This window comes from Bubalus kerabau, chromosome 2 (genome assembly GCF_029407905.1).
Source record: "Bubalus kerabau isolate K-KA32 ecotype Philippines breed swamp buffalo chromosome 2, PCC_UOA_SB_1v2, whole genome shotgun sequence".
NCBI lineage: Eukaryota > Metazoa > Chordata > Mammalia > Artiodactyla > Bovidae > Bubalus > Bubalus kerabau.
Genome location: NC_073625.1, coordinates 66,038,353 through 66,059,422, shown reverse-complemented (window position 1 = coordinate 66,059,422; position 21,070 = coordinate 66,038,353).

Here is a 21,070-nt window from a genome sequence, read left to right as displayed (position 1 = left end):
CTTCACAGGTAAATTCTACAAAATATTTAAAGAAGAATTAACATCTATTCTTCTCAAACTATTCCCAATAATTGAAGAAGGAATGCTTCCAAACTCATTTTTATCAGAGACATTACCCTGATACTAAAACCAGACAAAAATATCACATACAAAAAAGAAAATTACAAGGCAACATTAATGATGAACATAGATGCAAAAATTCTCAACAAAATATTAGCAAACTGAATTCAACACACTAAAAGAATCATAAACCATTATCAAGTGGGATTTATCCCAGGAATGTGCAGATGGCGTAATATCCACAAAACAGACAATGTGATACACTGTATCAGCAAACTGAAGAATAAAAATCAAATGACCATCTCAACAAATGCAGAATAACATTTTGACAAAATTCGACATACATTTATGATTTTTAAAAAAAAAAAGCCTCTTAACAAAGTGGGTATAGAAGGAACATACCTCAACATAATAAAGGTTATATACAGCAACATCATAGTCAACAGTGAAAAGCTGAAAGCATTTCCTCTAAAATGAGAAACAAGAGGAGGATGCTGTCTCTCTCCACTTTTATTCAAGATAATGTTGGAAGTCCTAAACACACAGAGCAGTCAGAAAAGAAAAAATAAATAAAAGAAATCCAAATTGGAGAAGAAATAAAACTGTCCCTGTCTGCAGGTGACATGACACAATATAGAGAAAATCCTAAAGACAATATAAAAAAAGACATGAGAACTAGTAAATGAATTCAGTGAAGTTTCTGGATAACAGATTAATATATAGACATGTGTTGCACTTCTATACACTAACTAGGAACTATTAGAAAAATTAAGAAAATAATCCTTTTTACAATTATATCAAAAAGAAAAAAATAACAAGGAATAAATCAAAGCAAAGAGGTAAAAGGCTTCTACTCAGAAAACTACAAGATGATGGTTAAAGAAATTGAAGGTGACACAAACGGATATACCATGCTCATAAATTGAAAGAATTAATATTGTTAAAATGACAATGCTACCCAAGATAATCTACAGATTCAGTGGAATTCTGATCAAAATATCATAGGTATTTTTCATAAAACTATAACAAGTAATTCTAAAATTTGTAGAGAAACACAAAATATCCCAAATAGCCAAAGCAATCTTGAGAAAGAACAAGGCTGGAAGCATCTAGTTCCCTGATTTCAAATGATACTACAAAGTTATGGTAATAAAAACAGTATGGTACTGACAAAAAGACAGACACATTGATCAATGGACTAGAATAGAGAGCCCAGAAATAAATCTATAATTAAATGGTCAATTAATCTTCAACAAAAAGGATAATAATATAAAATAGGGAATAGGAAACGTCTTCATAAGTGGTGTTGAAAAAACCTAAATAGCTACGTGCAAAAAACTCAAACTGGGCTACTTTCTCATACCATGTACAAAAATAAACACAAAATAGATTAAAGACCTAAATATAAGACCTGAGACCATAAAACACCTAAAAGAAAACTCAGGCAGTATGCTCTTTGACATCAGTCTTAGCAATAGATTTTGGGATCTGTCTCTAAGGCAATGGAAATAAAAGCAAAATTAAGTAAATGGGACTACATCACACTATAAAACCTTCTGCACAGCAAAGGAAACTATCAACAAAATGAAAAGGCAGCCTACTGAATGGGAGAAGATATTGGCAAGCAATGTATCTGATGAGGGGTTAATACCCAAAATATACAAAGAACTCAAACAACTCAACATCAAACAACCCAGCTGAAAAACAGAGGATCTAATTATCAGAGAAATGCAAATCAAACCATGAGACATCACCTGACAGGTGTAAATCTGTCAAAATGGTTGTCATAAAAAAAAAAAGACAAGAAATAATAAATATTGAAGAGGATACAGAGTAAAGGGAAACTTTTGTGCCCTATTGGTGGGAATGCAAATTGGCATAGCCACTATGAAATACAATATGAATGTTACTCAAAAAAATTTTAAAAAGAACTACATTAGAATCCAGCAATTCTACTTCTAGCCATTCTTTGAAGAAAAATACTAATTCAAAATTTTATATGCATCCATATGTTCATTACAGCATTATTTACAAAAGCCAAGGTACAGAAGCAACATAAATGTCCAGCAGTGGATGAAGGGATAAAGAATACATGGTCTATATATACAATAGAATATTACTCAGCCATAAAAAATGAAATCTTGCCATTCGCTACAGCATGGACAGACCTAGAGGATATTATGCTACATGAAGTAAGTCAGACAGAGAAAGGCAAATACCAGATGATTTCACTTATATGTGAAATCTAAAAAACAAAACAAACAAAATGAAAACAGACTCATAGATACAGAGATCAAACAAGTATTTGCCAAAATGGAGGGAAGTTGAGTCAGGAGGCAAAATAAGTGAAGGGGATTGAGAGGTTCACACCTCTAGTTATAAAGTAAATAAGTTATGGAGATATAATTTACAGTATAAGGAATACTGCCTATAATATTGTGATAATTTTGTATGAGGACAGATGGTTACTAGACCTACAGTGTCATCATTTCATAATGTATGCAACGTCAAATCCCTGTGCAGTAAAACTGAAACTAACAAAATACTGTACATCAACTATATTTTAATAATAAAATAAATAATAGGTATATAAAAGAAGAAAGGGAATATATACACATGCATAAATAACATGAAGAGTCGCTGCAGAGAGATGTCAAACAAAAGAGCATATAGCATAGAGAAAAATGCTGAGACCTTGTGGTATATAATAAATTTCAGGTCTTGAGACACATGGAGCTCCTTCCTAGGAAAGGAAGTTATCTTAAACTAATGTATGTAAGATCATGTTTTCAACTTATATAAAACTGAAGTGTGGACAGTTTCTACTTTGTATTATTACTCTCTCAAACCAATAGAGGAGTGCAAATTAATTAAAAAAAAAAACTTTTTAGGGAACAACTTGCAAAAATTGAAAAACTGCAATCACATTGACTCAGTAATTTCACTGGATCCTTTTATTTTCACCTCTACTACTAGCATTGATCAAAACCACCATCACATCCTGCCTGGACTTTCACAATGGCCTCTTGCTGATCCCTCTGCTTCCATTCTGGCTCCAATTCAATCTATGCTTCATACAGAGACTGGAGCCATTATCCTAAAATACAAATCAGATTGCCCCTTTATGCTTCTTAAATTCCCCAATGGCTGCTCATGATCCTTGGAAGGAAATCCAAATTCTTTCCATGGCTTAAAAAACCCTAGGGATTTGCTTATGTTTCTGATCTCAATCACACCACTTTCTCACACACTAGACTTTGACCATTGTGGCCTTTTTTCTGTTCCTATCTCAGGACTTTGCATAAGCTCTTCCATCTGCCTCAAATACTCTTTATCTCTTCATCCATACAGATTTCAACTTAAATGTCACTTTTTTAAATAGACTGGACTTGACAACCCAATCAAAAGTGACTGCTTAACCACACCACTGGTATTTTAACTCTCTGTACAACACTATCAAGATATGCTGCCTTCTTACTTACCTATTCAATCTTTTTTTCATCACATATTTTTGAACATATATATTCATGTTGATATACATTTAGTATTATTTGTTTGCTTATTTTTCCCCTCCCTCCACCCATTGCAAAGAATTTAAGTTTCTAAGTTTAGGGAGCTTGCTTGTTCTGTTCACCAGTATATCTCCAGCTCCAGTAACAATGCCCAGCACATAATGGGCATTTTAACAAATGAATATTTAATTCAAGCAAACAGAACCAATAAGCATTTGGCATGTACTCCAAAACTGGATCATGCTGGACCTGAAGGTGTCAAACTCTTTTATTCCACACGATCAATACTGGGGAAAGCAAGGGCAGAGAGTAAGTTCCTGCCAGATGCAAATGCTGAACAGACTATTAAGAAGCTCATCCTTTGGCAACTATAGTACCCAAAGGCTTTCACATTTTTTCCATCCCAGTTTTGTCATATGATTTGTATTTCGATGGAGAATAAAGATGGTTGATTGCTGTAGTAGCTTTACTGACTGCTTTAAAGTTAATGCCATTTTCAATTTTTGTTTTGAAATAAAGTGAAATTATTTCTGACTGCAAAAGGAAGGTGCTATTTAGTAATCTAAATCCATCTCTATACTTAAAATGAGTCTCTGTCCCTAGCGTTAGTTATACAACTGCCTACTCTTTGCATTTTAAGTGAATCGTAGCCACAAGGGCTTACTCAGTTGAGTTGCTTCTTAATCCTATCAACTCAACTGAGAACCATCCTTTTCCACCTACATACATTTAGCTTTCAAGTCTAAAATCCAAAGAAATATTTATATTATTAAAGTCAATCTTGTGAGACAGGATTTACTCATGGAAGGCAAGAAATTTTTAAAAATTCCAATGTAAATTTGAACTTACACTGGCTAATGAAGGCTCCTTCCAAAATTAAACCAGTAAAATAATACTGGTTATGTTTTGATGTCTTGTTTTAGTGACCAATTTTTAGCATTACATTTATGTCTTAGTATTTTTATTGTTCCTATAATATGGAGTTCATAACAATAAAACAGTTAAATATCTATTGAGTATCTGCTATGCTTAAGCCACTACACTTCATGCTCTAGGCTTAAAAAGTAGGAAGTCAAAATTCTTGCTGTATAGGTTTTAAATCCCCTGATTCAGGACAATCAAGTACACAAGCAGATCTTACAACAGCAGTTGAAATTAGAAGGAGAAGCAGTATTAAACAGTGAACCAAAGCAATGATAGGCAGAATTTTCAGAATTTTTAAATGGGAAGGAAGAAGGAGATAATTTATTAGGCAGAGATGGAGGATTCCAACAAAACTCCTCATTTTTCAGGCTGACTCAAAGAGAGAAAAGTATTACACTTTTCTGGCAAAGATTACAAATTTAGGAATAATGAGTTGTTTTGTGGAGGAAAGTGATAAATCTGGTTTGAGAAATTTTTAGCACAAGGAAACCACAAAACATGCAAATAATGATGTCTAGTAGACAGTTGGAAATGTGTAGTTAGAGCTTTGTAGTGAAGTCAGAAAGAAGAGCTGTTGAACTGGGACTCATTTTCAAAAAGCCATAAAAAGTTGCTACAATCTTGAATGGTAAGAACTGAATTATGGGTGTTGGGGGTATAATGAGATAAATTTGCAGTATTCTGGGAAGAATAAAAAGACACAGCAAAAGGAGACAACAATGGGAAAGAGCCAAGCAAAGAGAAACTAAAGAGCCTCTTGCTGAAAGTGAAAGAGAAGAGTGAAAAAGCTGGATTAAAACTCAATATTCCAAAAAAACAAAGATCATCACATCCAGTCCCATCACTTTATGGCAAATGGATGGAGAAACAATGAAAACAGTGACAGACTTTATTTTTAGGGGCTCCAAAATCACTGCAGATGGTGACTGCAGCCATGAAATTAAAAGACACTTGCCCCTTGGAGGAAAAGCTATGAGCAACCTAGACAGCATATTAAAAAGCAGAGACATTACTTTGCTGACAAAGGTCCATCTAGTCAAAGCTATGGTTTTTCCAGTAGTCATGTATGGATGTGAGAGTTGGACCATAAAGAAAGCTAAGCACCAAAGAACTGATGCTTTTGAACTGTGGTGTTGGAGAAGACTCTTGCAAGTCCCTTGGACTGCAAGGAGATCAAACCAGTCAGTCCTAAAGGAAACCAATCCTGAAAATTCATTTGAAGGACTGATGCTGAAGGTGAAGCTCCAATACTCTGGCCAGCTGATGTGAAGAGCTGACTCATTGGAAAAGACCCTGACTCTGGGAAAGATTGAAGACAGGAGAAGAAGGGGACAACAGAGAATGAGATGGTTGGATGGCATCACCAACTCAATGGACATGAGTTTGAGCAAGCTCCAGGAGTTGGTGATAGACAGGGAAACCCGATGTGCTACAGTCCAAGGGGTTGCAAAAAGTCGGACACGACTGAGCAACTGAACTGAACTGAAAGAACCAAGATAACATCAAAGAAATCAGAAGAGAAAAAATTTCTCATTATGAGTAATGTGATCAACCCTATCAAATGCTATAGAGATTTAAATGATTTATTTCCAAAATCACTCAGCGTTGCTCATCTTGGGACTATAAAGCATGTTACTTCTAATAAGAGCTATCAGCATTAATTAATTTTCAAACTAATAATTACATTTTAATTATCTTTTCTCATTTGAGACAGGATCATATCCATAAAAATGATGCACCTGAGCTTGTCTGCGTGGAGTTTCTCCTTTACTAACTACAAAGGCATTTGCAGACACCCCCAGTGGTGATGCTTCCTATTGCCATGGGAATTGCATATGCTTCTGTAACCACTGTTTCCAAATAGATGTCACTGGTCTCAAAGCAGGAAGGCTCCTTCCCTCATTCCAATGTCCACTAGAACTCTGCTCTGTTTTCTGTCTTCAATCCCTAAATGCCCCCATAACAGTTGGAGAAAGGGTTGAGAGCCAGTGTAAATGTTCTGAGGAGCATTTGCACTGAACATTCAAATCATTGGAAAAGAAAACTGAAATTCATAGGAATGAGTTTCTAAAGATCCCAGCTTTTCCTTGAGGAGGTATTTAGGAAGAAGCACCCTTTAAAATAACCTCATGTAGGCAACTTCTAATTATACATATCCTAAAACTACCATTGTAAGTGGACAAGTTTAAGATTATTCTGTAAATTGTTTAAAGCCATATAATGATGCTGATATTTCAGTCCATGATCACCTCTCCTAAGAGGGCATCAAAGATTTAGAAAGTGATGGAGTAGCCTCTCCTGGTCTTGGCCTTTTGCATTTAAAAAAACTTTCATTTGAGATTGGCAAGGAAATCTCTGTTACCAGTTTTTCTAGTACCTACTTTCATTGAAGGTAGCAAAAAGAAAACTTACTATCATGGACACAGCTGGCTAACTTACTTATAAGCCTCTCTATATACATTAAGTTTTCTTCTTGACCATCTCCTCCCTTCTCAAATGCTGGGGGTTTTTCCTGGAATATAAAGATAGTTGTTACTGGGTTGACCAAAAATTTCATTTGGGTTTTTCTGCAACATTGTACAGAACAAATCTCAAATGAACTTTTGGCCAACCCAATACTTAAATTCAAATTCAAATTTGCAAAGATAATTTTTAAAATATTAGTTAAATAATTGGGGCCTGGAAGAGAAGCCAAGTCAGCCATGAATGTGGAAAGTATCTTGATAGGGTGGGGGGTAGTTGGAAGAGGCCTCAAATCACGACCATTTGACAGCTGGAGAAAAGACAGGTATATCAGTATCTTTTAAACAATACAAGTATGACCAATAGTATGGTCATAGGGGTTCCTGCTGCTGCTAAGTCACTTCAGTCATGTCCGACTCCATGCGACCCCATAGACGGCAGTCCACCAGGGCTCCCCCGTCCCTGGGATTCTCCAGGCAAGAATACTGGAGTGGGTTGCCATTTCCTTCTCCAATGCATGAAAGGGAAAAGTGAAAGTGAAGTCGCTCAGTCGTGTCCAACCCTCAGCGACCCCATGGACTGCAGCCTTCCAGGCTCCTCCATCCATGGGATTTTCCAGGCAAGAGTACTGGAGTGGGGTGCCATTGCCTTCTCCGATAGGGGTTCCTACTAGAGGAATTTCTACCCTGAGCAAACTTTTCCTTTAAAAATGTTTTCTCTGCTATTCCAATTCTTATTTGTTGAAACACAAGAAAAGCATTCCATATGCTCTTCTCTACTTGCCAGGTTAAACCTACTAAAAATGACATATTTATAAACCATGACTCAGCTCAGGCCAGTTTGAAAAAGAAGCATGAAGTAAGCACATGGAGCTGTTTTCCATTACTGATGACTTTGCCATCCCTAAACCTTCTCTCTCCCCTACCACTCACCTTGAAAATGCATCCAAACCAACAGGCCAGAAATTTGTCCTCAGAAGCTCTTGAGTTAAATAGCTCAGAAATTTCTTGTGAACATAAGTCGAAGGTATAGCGGTAGAGAATTGGTATGGAAAGGAAGAACAATTTCTTTTTAATTATGGTTGGCATGAGCATACATCCTGGATGCCATAATTTCAAATCGCTTGTATCATTTGTTTTAATATTACATTCACCACTTTTTGGTGTAGTCATTATTGTCTGTAATTATGATGCATATAACAAATCTTATGCTCTGAGAAAATAAGAAAGTCAAATATAAGAATAAATGCATGGTGAAGGGTAAAGAGGCTTGGTATCTACTTGGTTAAGATACTTCCTTTGTGCTTTGTAAATTAATCAGGAAATTCTGACTGAAATAAAGGACTTAGAGATCATCTTTTAACTTTAAATGACCAGTCCTTCAAGTAGACCATGCAAGAGAACATATATTTTCAGAGAGAAGTCAGCTAAGGCAAAGTCAATGTATGTGTGACCACTTCTCAGTTGCAGACTGAGTTGCCAAGAAAGCATTGACACTTGAAAATACAAAATTTTAATACATTTCCATCCACATGGTTTCTCTTTACTTGATGTCTGCAAACTCAACCTATGTTTTGAAAACCCAAATGCAATTAGTTACTTTTTATTAATAATATCTAGACCTACATTCTATTTTTTTTTTCAAGGAAAATACCCCACTCTTGATCTATAAAATTACAAAATATAAGGCTGCAAGTAAGTCTTCTATTCACACAGCAAATATGTTTGCCTGTCTACTGAAGGCTCAGCTTTTTATTCTGCACCTTCATTTCTCAGATGAGAAAACTAAAACCCGGAGATTTAACCAAGTTGGTTAAATCTTGGTCTTAACCAAGTTCACCAATAAGAACAAATTTGTTTAAAAGACAGAAGTAGGATGAGTCTATAAAAACTAATTCAGTTTAAATCCAGTTATTAATATAGTTGGTTTCCTTCTTCAGAGACTTTCAGGAAATATTCAGGTAAAAAAAAAAAATGCTATTACGGTCAGGCAGTGTGTATCCTGACACACACACACACACACACAAAGAGCTTTTAAAAAGATCATTTCAAGAATAACTATACTTAGATGTTTTAGATTCCTGTAATTAAAAATAAGGCCCTTAGATCAGCAGCACTTGGGAGCATGTTAGACCTGCAGACTCTGAGGCCCCACCCTGTAGTACTTACGCAGTTTAACAATATCCACAGGTGATGTGTATAGACATTAAACTTTGAAAAGCACCATTTTAGATAATCTTGGAAATGACTTCTAATCTTAAACATGTATGCATTAAAATGTGTGTGTTTAAATGATATCAAAACTGTTTTATTATTCAAAGTAATTCTGGGATTAATATCTTCATAAAGTAAAGAATCCCTTCAAACACAGACTCTCTCCAATTTATCTTAGGTATCAATAGAAAATTTTCATATGTAGACTTCGTATTGCATAAGTTGAGGTCACTCTAAGATTCACAGAAGTAGAAGTATGAAGAAATAAAATGCCCTCAAAAGAAAATATCAAACTAGCAACACATAAGTTGTTATTTGAAAATACATTGGCTCTACAATTTGCTAGTTCAAAGTTGTAAATAGAATTTATTTTAATTTAGTCAGAAGTTGGATGAAATTACTTTTTTCACTATTTATGGACAAGAACGTTTGTAAGTTAATTCCGAAGGGGAAAAAATTCTTTCTAAAGAAAAACATTATTTTACAAATTTACAAGTCTCTATTTTCATGCATATAATTGCTACATAAGCAAGGGCGTGTATTGTTATGTTTGCACACTTGACTAATTACAAATGATTCTTGGCTGGTAATATACACAATGGAGTATTATTCAGCCATTAAAAAGAATACATTTGAATCAGTTCTAATGAGGTGGATGAAACTGGAGCCTATTATACAGAGTGAAGTAAGCCAGAAAGAAAAACACCAATACAGTATACTAACGCATATATATGGAATTTAGAAAGATGGTAACAATAACCCTGTGTACGAGACAGCAAAAGAGACACTGATGTATAGAACAGTCTTATGGACTCTGTGGGAGAGGGAGAGGGTGGGAAGATTTGGGAGAATGGCATTGAAACATGTAAAATATCATGTATGAAACGAGTTGCCAGTCCAGGTTCGATGCACGATACTGGATGCTTGGGGCTGGTGCACTGGGACGACCCAGAGGGATGGAATGGGGAGGGAGGAGGGAGGAGGGTTCAGGATGGGGAACACATGTATACCTGTGGCGGATTCATTTTGATATTTGGCAAAACTAATACAGTTATGTAAAGTTTAAAAATAAAATAAAATTAAAAAAAAAAAAAAAAAAAAAAAAAAAAAGAAAAAAGAGATGGGAATATGAGGCCAAAATGGAAAAAAAAAAAAAAAAAATAAAGTAACTTTTAAAAGGCAACCTTTAGTTTACTTGGTTTGCTTGCCTCTGCACATAAAAAGAATAAAACTGTTTTTAAAGACTATAGACTATTCACAAATTTAGACAAGTCCAATTAGGCTGCGTTACTAAATTTTAATCAATTCCCTCTTAATACCTGAATCCCTTCTGCCCCCAACTAAGATCCTTTGAAAGTGCTTAAGGAAAATGCTACCATTTCTATTTTATGAACTTATAAATATCTAAACTAAGAGAGTATAACATGCCTCCAAACTAATCAATCTCCTGCACATAAATAAGACCAATGTCTTAACTCATAGGTTCAACATTTTGTTTTTGTAAAGCAAAAATCTTTCTAGGATTTTTTTTTAAGTCTTTACAGGTTTAAACGTACAATTTTATTACTTTTAGGTACATTTTGTTTTATAAAGGCCCTTTAACAAGAACTGCGTTTTTAGCAGCTCTTTGCTGTCTGCAATGATAGGCTTTGGTGAATATTTTGAGAACGTTGCATAAAATAAAGATACTCCATGTAAAATAAAAATTAGTTGTAGTAGTGTGATACAGATCTTTTTTGAGCATAACAACAAAAGGACTATATTATATCCCTGAAACTTCCCCAGGATTTTTTTTTTTTTCACTACACTCCTTTAAAAAGACATCAACTTAGAAAATGCATTTATACCCTAGCGAATATGATTTTTCCTGACTTTTTAGGCTGTCTCTGAACTTTAAGGTTTCTAAACAGCATGACATACAACTTTGGTGGTGCATACAGCATGGGCTCTTATTGCACTTAAGTCTAAATTTTTATATTTATTTCATGTATTTAAAATTGTTCACTAAATGGAGAATCCTAAGGTCATTAACAACAAACATCTGCTGACCATTTGCTTTTATCCGTGACCCAGCTAATAGAGTATACGCTATCATTCATTCAGTGGCGGTATGTAACATCATCCTTCTGAATTCCTAAAAGAAAGTCATGTTCAGAATTAACATGAAAAAAGTGTTAAAGAGTGCATCACTTGCTTCTGTGAATATGTTATTTATGACAATCTGAATGAAAATGACAGCAAAATATTTTCTGACCTTGTCCAAAATGCTACGCAGTGTTGAAGAGTGGGTTAAGAAGGAAGAGAGTTGAAAGTAAACAGTGCTTATACCGAGTTGTCTCCCAGGACACTCTTTTATGAAGATCCTACGGAAAAGAAATTTTCTTCTGACTGCTTGTGCTGTGTAAATATTACCTCAGATAAATGCCGCATTTTAACTAAATGAGTCTGCAAAAACATAAGACTGTTTCATGTTGGTTTCCTTAGTTTTTCTGCATTAACTCAAAATTCAAGCCACGAATAAAACACTCTATAAAACAGGCTTCATGACTTCATACAGTGAGGATGATATTTTCCTTTATAAATGCCACATAAAGTCTGTGGTAAGTTTTTAAATAGAAAAATCGTGAAAATCCCAACATAACCATGGATTGCCCTCCATCGCCTGTCCAATAAATTCTAACTTTAGGTTTGTACTGTTTGACAGAAATCCTTCACAGTACTGAGGGGGAAAGTAGCTTTTTGTTTCTTATACATTTGTCTCTGGCACTTTCTCTTTTTCCATTGAGAATGCATTGAGAATAAACATTACCATTCATATCTGCATAGAAAATGTTTGAAGAGTATGTTTTCTTCAGAAGTGATACTAAGAAAATCTAAAAAAGAATTCAGCATTCAAGAAGAAAAGAAACAAATGAAGATAAATTTTTAATGTATATGTAGTTATCAAAAATATATTGGAGCCTAGTATATGTAACTGATTCACTTTGCTGTACAGCAGAAAGTAATACAACATTGTAAAGCAACTATACACCAATTTAAAAAGCTTTAAATATATATATATACACACATTATATATACACTGGTGCCTGATCTGTTACAAAAGTAATCATAACAATAAAGAACAAAAATGATATTTAATTATTGTTAAATATTTCAGTCATTAATGAGGATCTATTTATTAAATCTAGAAGGTTAAAACCTGACTTGTATATGCTATATGTTAGAGTATAAGTTATTCAATTACCAAAGGTAGCAATTGCTAGAAAAATGTAAAGAGTTCTTTTAAATTAGTTACACAAATATTGCATTTAACTTGACATTAAAGTATTAGAAATAGTAAGAATTCATGCTTGGAACTTATAAGAAAAGGAAAACCCTGTTGTCATATATTATATGTGCTGTGCTTAGTCACTCAGTCATGCCCAACTCTGAACCCATGACTGACAAGAAAATATCAGTGGGAAATTTTTAGCCTAAAAAAAGATAACAGGAACAGGTAGCTATTATTATAACTGTTATGTATTCTGAGTATATAGAGACAATAGCTCCTTTGGCTAACTAAGTAGCATGCTGAAATACAATCATTGAGAGAGACCAGCCCCTCTGTTGTATGTAACATGAAATACTAACATTTCTTCTTCATTAACTGAAGCGAATTATCACATTTGTATTTCATGATATTATTGCTCCTCACATAGCAAGCTTCTAGATCTTTCCTATCACATAATCAGTACTATTTCTCCTTTTTTCTTATTTTTGCAGTTATTTGGATAAAGATTTTGAGAGGAAGAAACATTTCATGCACATGCAATATTTCCTATTCATGTTTGAGAGACTGAGTCTGTGGTTTTCCAGTTCCCAAGAAGAGAGCTAGAAAAATTAATACAAAATAATGTGTTAACATATTGATACTAAGAAATCCTTATTTCTAGGTCCTGGATGAAACATCTCATTTCCAGATAGTGAATATAGGAAACACAAAAAAGCAAAATACTGTGTTCAAGAGTGAAAGAAAAGATTTGTCACACGGCAGGTATTTCCCTGTTGACCAATTAAAATAAGAAACCCCATCTTTCCTTCTTTAACTGGAGGATGGCCACAACAAAGGATTTTTGAGGAGATAAAATAGAAGCAAAATGATGAGCATCTTCAAGACTTCTCAGGGACATTAAACGGCCCCCTATCAAAGACCAGACAGAAGAAACACTCGGATACGCTTCATAGTTTTTGGACAACATGGCATCTTGGGGAGGAACTAGCATTTTGTCCTTTGAGACCAGAGAAAAAAGCCATATATTCAACCATTTCAAATCCACTTCAGGAAAGCAAAACAAAAGTATACAAAATGCATAGTTCATTAAAGCTGTCATTTCCCTTCTTTTAAATGTCTCACATGACCCCCATGATAAAAATTAATTGCAAAAGTAATATTTACAGCTAAAAATGAGTATGGATTATATTTTGACATCTGGTTTTGATGCTGTCAGAGCTCATTATCTCTCAGTCTCACCCTTTATTTTGCTATTGAGTTGGGCAGTTTATTTGGCTTTTTAAATGCAATTTATTTTTTCTTTATTTGCACATTAATTATTTAAAAAACAGAAAAAAAGAATGTTAAACAGTACCAACACAGAGAGAGAGGTTTTCTGAGGTAGCTTATTTTCTCTAACTCTAATAAATAAAATGTGAGGAAAGTAGACAAGTATCACTTTCAAGAAAATGAGGCAATAAACATGAGAGAAGAAGAAAGTTAAAAATACAAAGTGATGTGAGCTATCAATGCTGCATACTGAATTCTCATTACAACTATTAAAGGATATTCATTGCAAATGTATTATAGCCCATAGCTTAAATAAACACTAATTACCCCTGAATCAGCCAGAGGACAAACTGAAAGCAGGGTATCTGTGGACACCTCGTCTCTTTAAAACATCGGCCAATTGTAAACATAGTCTAGTTACAAAGCATGTTTTCAAAATTATCCACAGTCTTTGCTTATTAAAAAGTGAGCGTCTATTGACAACATGGATGATATAGATTAAGCCAGCAACCATGAAAATGTTCCAGTGTGCCTAATGTCTAAAACTGTAATTCAGTTATCATTTCTCAGCTTCATTAAATAATTTTCTATACAGGTAATCACGTGTTCTATTTCTTTTCCAACATGGGAAACTTGAACTCATAGAATTGGAACTAATAAAATCTGGGGAAGGGAAATCTAAATTATAAACCATTCTTTTACTGATTCCATGACTTATCCTTGGCAAAATTAAGCCCATCCTCCCACCATAAGCCACAAGAAAATTATTTATAATTTGTAGGTGTTAGTGACTTAATAGAGCACATATTCTCCTTGGATGCTTGCATTTTAAAAGAAAAGTTAAAGACAAAAAGCCTAATGTAAAATAATAAACTGTTAATAAGATTCTTCTAGAACATGGTGAAAGGAAATTGTTTCTCCTGAGAGACTGGCATAATTTCTCTCTATGGATGATAAAAAGTAATTTGCTTTGATGTAAGCCTGTGTATAGAGAATGGATAAATAACAAGGTCCTACTGGATAGCACAGAGAACTATATTCAATATCCTGTGATAAACCATAATGGGAAAGAATACTTTTAAATTAATACATATACGTATAACTGAATCACATTGTTGTACAGCAGTAATCAACACATTGTAAATCAACTATATTTCAATAAAAATTTTTAAATAATAATAATAATTTGCTTTGAGTATCAAAAATAACACAGCTAAATGTACAGACCACCTTTATGCATTTTTTAAGATCCTATCCTGTATTTTTCCCATTCCTGACCTCCTATTATAATTTATATTTTCTCTGGTCCTGAATGTTTGTAAGTTGCCCTACTCTCTGGAGATTAAAGCTACATACATAACACCAGCATTACTTGTCTCTTCCAAAATTTGGTCTCTACCATCACTACCACCCAGTCCCAGCAGCCCACAGTCTGGCAGCTTTCTCTTTTCAGGTTTCCTCTTTCCACACTTTAACTTCCATATGTAAACCATAGATTCTCCTTCTGCTTGAATAAAAATTAACTCAGAGTGATTCTTACAAAACTGTGAAATAAGATCAGTCTGTGGTTCCTGGTGTCAGGTTCTAGGACCCCCATTCAGGAGCTTCAGCCCCTGCCTTCCCTTAGCTCCTCTGCCTCCATTCACAAAACCTCCCCATTCCTGCTCCAAAATATGTTGAAAATTGCTCATTTCAATAATAAAATAACTCTGTAGCAAAGCTTGAAGTGACTTTACATAGTTTGCTCTCTTAGGGTGATCTTGACAATGAAACAAGTCAAATTTCTCTTCAAATGTAGATGAGTGGTGGTTTATAATTTACACAGGACTTGCATTTTATCTGGAGAAAGAAATGGCAACCCACTCCAATATTCTTACCTGGAAAATCCAATGGACGGAGGGACCTGGTAGGCTACAGTCCATGGGGTCGCAGAGTCAAACAGAACTGAGTGACTTCATTTTCACTTTGCATTTTATCCCGTTTACTCAAGCAAAAAATAATTATAATAACAAAATTTATAGTAAGACGGACATGTTTCTTAAAACACATTTTGTATAGAATTCACATTACTTGTACTGTATTTTAAATATTTTCTGGAAAAGCACTCCAAAGGAACACTAGTTAGTCTCTCTTCTTATCAAATAGGAATGGGGTTGGTTTTCTTTAATTTTTTTTCATATTAAATAAGAGCATTAATTGGTCTAAATATTCCTGGTGATGTTTCCACATTTCTAATTAAATCTCAAACAGGCCCAACTTTTTAGAAAACACGTGTACCAATGCCCTAAGTCTAAACTGAAACAAAGGAGATGCTGTTTCTCAATGAAAGTCAAGCACTGTTGACAAGCCTGCCTAAATTTCAAGTCAGTCCACCCTCAGGTAACACAGTGGTTTTCCATTCAGTGTGAGCTGCAGGCTTTCCAAATGCTGAAGATTCTCGTTTTGCCCTTTGTATCATTTTAACAAGTAAGTAGTATGCTTAGGAACCTTTCTGCCTGATCCTAACTTCCTCTCATTAGCTTTTTAACTCTGTGATACTCAAAATTCATTCCTCTTTGTTTTCAGAAAATATTTTTAAACAACTTGAAGTTAACATCAAAAGGTTCTACTTGTTTTATATTTGTGTTGCATTGAAAAATAATTTCTTTAAAGTTCTATATTGGGAAATAAACTACTTCTTTTTACTTCTCGATATATTCAAAGTGGGTTTAATGAATCTTATTCCCTTATTTAAAGTTTTAGGAAATAGTAATTAATCACCATTATTAAGCAAGCAACAATTATAGGGACAATTGTTTCAATAAATCAACTCAAAAGATCTCACAAGTGAAAGGGTTTTCTGGGGTAACACTGTGAAAACTTTACAACCTTGAATTGCTTCCTGATTATTCTACTATTAATTATTTAAATGACAAATCTCAGCAAAAGTACAGATGACATTTTACATTTGTCCAAGTCACTAACTTAATAACCAGATAAGAAGGCAGTAGAATGACAAAACATGTCATTTTCCTCAACACTGAAATGAAATCTTTCAGAAACTCATTTGTATACATGAAAAATCACTTACTTGATTATGCGCTCAACCATTATTTTGAAAATTCATCAAAACAATTGGAGTCTTACAACAAAAATATTTTTTTAAACATTATGAAATTTGGTCTGGGTATAGAAGGCAATATTATATGATGCTACAAACTATGGAAATATAATCATAGGTTCTATCAATGAAGAAATTTTATTTTGGTGGAAAGCTTGCAGTTAGGCCCAAGAAAAACTGTTACTTTTAGAACAACCTATAACTAAGCAATTACTTATCAATGGATTTCCAGCTGTTCAATGGAATATGAAGTAATTTTTGCCCACACAAATAATCCATGCCAATAATTTAAGATTGATTGCTATAGTATTTGAGATTTTCTTTAAGACTGTTTAGAACTGACATTTTAAATTATTATTATTAAAATGACCGTTGGTCACAATATCAGTCAATTTAATCAAAATCAGGAAACCAACATTAAGTGGGCAAGCTGTAGAAGTTGACAATAACATTGGTTTGGAGGTGAGGAAGTACAAATTATTTTTTTAATGAAATAAGAAAAAAATGTCAAAGCATATTTCAAATAGAAATCATATGACCAAAAGAAGTTCTTTGCATATATAAAAGTGCTTCCAAACTAAGGCGTATATGTAGAATCGTTACCTGTAGAACTTACATTTGGTTTTGGGAGAAGTTGTCAAATTCTCCTGAAAAACATTTCAGTCCGCCATTAAACTACTAACTATGTAGAAAGCACTTAATGAAATAGCTAGATTTTCAGTTGGTAACTTTAAGACTTGGAAAAAATTAAATTCAGTACTGCAAATAAAAAGAATTAATTTTTCTTCCTACCCACAAAAAAAAATTTCATCATGCTTCTGAATCTGTGCCACTTCCTGCCTGAAATACTTATTTAGAACTGCTCCTTTGTGTTAACTGTTTTTCAAATTTCACTAGATGATCTCAAAAACCAATTGGGATTTAAATCATCATGAATAATAATAGATTCAGATTGAAGTGCAGTTAAAGCAAAGATAACTTACATTTGTAACCCCAGTTATAAATAATAGAACATTAAAAGAGTTTATTAGAAGAAAAATTGCCTGAAAACTGAAATTAACCTTCTAGAATTTCTCAGACAAACCAAATTATTCTACAAAACCAAAGCCAATATCCAAGTCTGTTTATAAAAATCACCCATTCCAAATTTGTCCTCTCATTTAGAATTTTTAAATGGTCTCCTGTCCTCTTTTGAGTTTTAGCTGAATTTGTGTGCTGTGCATTGTTGTTTCAGCTTAAAAACCTCCTGTGTGGCAGTGGGCTTGGCAGCCCAGAGAAAGGCGATGAACATTGTCGAATTCAGTGCAGTGCATTTGGTAACACAAGGAGAGCATGAATAATACTTGGAGATCTAGCACACCTTAGTGGAAACACTTATAACTACAACTGCTTTGAAGCTATTTAAATGTTAAACTCCATTGTTTTAGTGAAATTCCATTTTTTCTAAGTAGATGAACCTTGTTCAGGCTTTTTTCCCCTTAACTTTGATGTGTTTCTTTCCGAAACACCCCTGGTAAGAAGATAAATTTGATCATTAATTTCTAAAAGGAGAAACCATCATTTCTTTTCAGAATATCTATAAATATCTGTACAACTCCCATAAAGCTATCAAATTAGTGGCAATGCCTTCTTTACCATCGTGGTCAAGTGCAAAGTGTCAGATTTTTCTTGTTAAATGAGCTGTGCATTTGATCTGCAAAAGCTTGTCAGCTCAGCTCTTGGGATGCTTCAAAGACTTGGTTTCAGATAAGTTCAGCATGTTCTACCATTAATGTCTGACCCCCTTTACTTCATACTACTAAAATGTCATCACGAAAAAAAGAGATGACATCACAAATATCCATTCTACTATCCAGACAATTTCCAGAGCTTTAGAGCTGAGATAGGTAAACCATTCAAAAATAAGTATAGGGACTTTCCTGGTGGTCCTGTGATTAAGACTGCACCTTCTAATGCAGGGGGTGCAGGCTCGATCCCTTATGGGGAGCTAAGGTGCCACATGCCTTGCCGCCAAAAAACCAGGACACAAACAATAGAAGCAATAGTGTAACAAATTCAAGAAAGACTTTAAAAATGGTCCACATCGAAAAAACAATCTTAAAAAAAATAATAATAAGTAGAAAGCATTCATTTCAAAACATGAAGAAAATTAGTCCTGGTCATATATACTTCCATGTATGCATATATTTCTAGAAATTAGAATATGATATTTATAGAGCCATAGGTGAAACACTTGTTTATTATCAGCATCTCAACCACATGACTGAAAACTAGGAAGGAAGTAAATTGTTGTTCAGTCGCTAAGTGGTGTTCGACTCTTTATGACCCCATGAACTGCAGCATACCAGGCTTCTCTGTCCTTCACCATCTCCCAGAACTTGTTCAAACTCATGTCCATTGAATCAGTGATGCCATCCATCTCATCCTCTGCTGTCCCCTTTTCCTCCTGCCCTCAATCTTTCCCAGCATCAGGATTTTTTATAATGAGTCAGCTCTTCACATCAGGTGGCCAAAGTATTGGAGTTTCAGCTTCAGCATCAGTCCTTCCAATGAATATTCAGGACTGATTTCCTTTAGGATTGACTGGTTGGATCTCCTTGCAATCCAAGGGACTCTGAGAGTCTTCTCCAACACTATATTTCAAAAGCATCAATTTTCGGCACTCAGCCTTCTTTTTGGTCCAACTCTCACATCCATACATGACTACTGGAAAAACCATAATTTTGACTAGATGGACCTTTGTTAGCAAAGTAATGTCTCTGTTTTTTAATATGCTGTCTAGGTTGGTCATAGCTTTTCTTCCAAGGAGCAAGAGTCTTAATTTCATGGCTGCAGTCACCATCTTAGTCAAAGAACTAAGATCCTTCATTTCACAGGGCAACTAAGCCTGCATGCCACAACCGCTGACCTCACTTGCCACAACAAACACCCAAAAAATGGGGAAAAAAAAAAACACTTTCCTTTTGGGGAGTTCTCACGTGGTTTGGAGTAGAGCACCAAACAACTGCATGCCTGTGGTCATTGTCCAAAATTGTAACAATCTCTGTGATAAACAAATATGGAATGTCAATGAAGCTAGTATGAGGGTACAGACCTGGGCAAAGAAAGCAGGAAAATGGTAACTGGCAAAAAACTTAACACTACGAGGGGAATGAGACAACCAGAGTCTCATAGTCTCACCCAAGTGGGACTCGGTAAGTTTTCACAAGTCCCTGGAAATTTGGAAGGCTGCACATGGGCAGGAGACACCAAAAAGGGCCCTAACTATCCACTCATCCCTGGATGAACATGGGGCCTGTGTGGGCACAAAAGAGATGTGAGAGGGCCTGCTGCTGCTGCTGCTGCTAAGTCGCTTCAGTCGTGTCTGACTCTGTACGACCTGGTAGGATGCAAAAGCTGGGACAGATGTGAAATGTCTGAATTTTGAATATGCTCCCAGACACACAGTCAGATCAATAGGAAGGGAGGAAGAGTCTTTCTGGCTCAAGGTGTTTGAGCACAATTTCTGAACAGTCACTGGCTGACCACGGAGCTATACTGTCACAGTGGTGGACCCCTGGGAAATCAAGCTGAAATATACAAATGAGAAAGTTTTACACACGGAGCATAAATATCGAAGTGCACACAATGTGAAAGAGAACAGACTCCATATATTTTGTCCAGGGAAGTTACTAAACAACACTTACCATATGCACAGAGCAGCAATAGCAATAATCTAGAGGGTGGGGAAGAGGGCGTGAGAAATGAGAATCTAGACTTCCTACTGTGCATTACCACATATGTCTAGTTATTTAAAATTAAGACATGTAAAGAAACAGGAAAATGTAGCCCATGAGAGTCAGCAGAAAACATCTCTGAGGGTACTGAGATGTTAGACTTAACAGACAAAGAATTCTAAGCATAACTATAAACATATTTAATTATAACTATGTTTAAAGAACAAAATAAAGCCATAGTTAAGGAATTGCAAGTAAGTGTGATGACAATGAATTATCAGTCTCAATAAAAATTGAAATTTTAGTCTCTCTAAAAATTGAAATTATAAAAAGGAACCAAATAAAAAAATTGTAAAGTTGAAAAATATAATGACTGCAAGGAGCATTTCACCAAAGTGATTTAAGAGTAGATTTGAGATGGCAGCAAAAAACAATCAGTATTTATTATCAGTAGTCTTGAAAACAGATCAATAGAAATGATCTAATGTGAAGAACCTATGGGGGAAAGATAAAGAGAATGAATAGAGGTGGTCAAGTAGAAA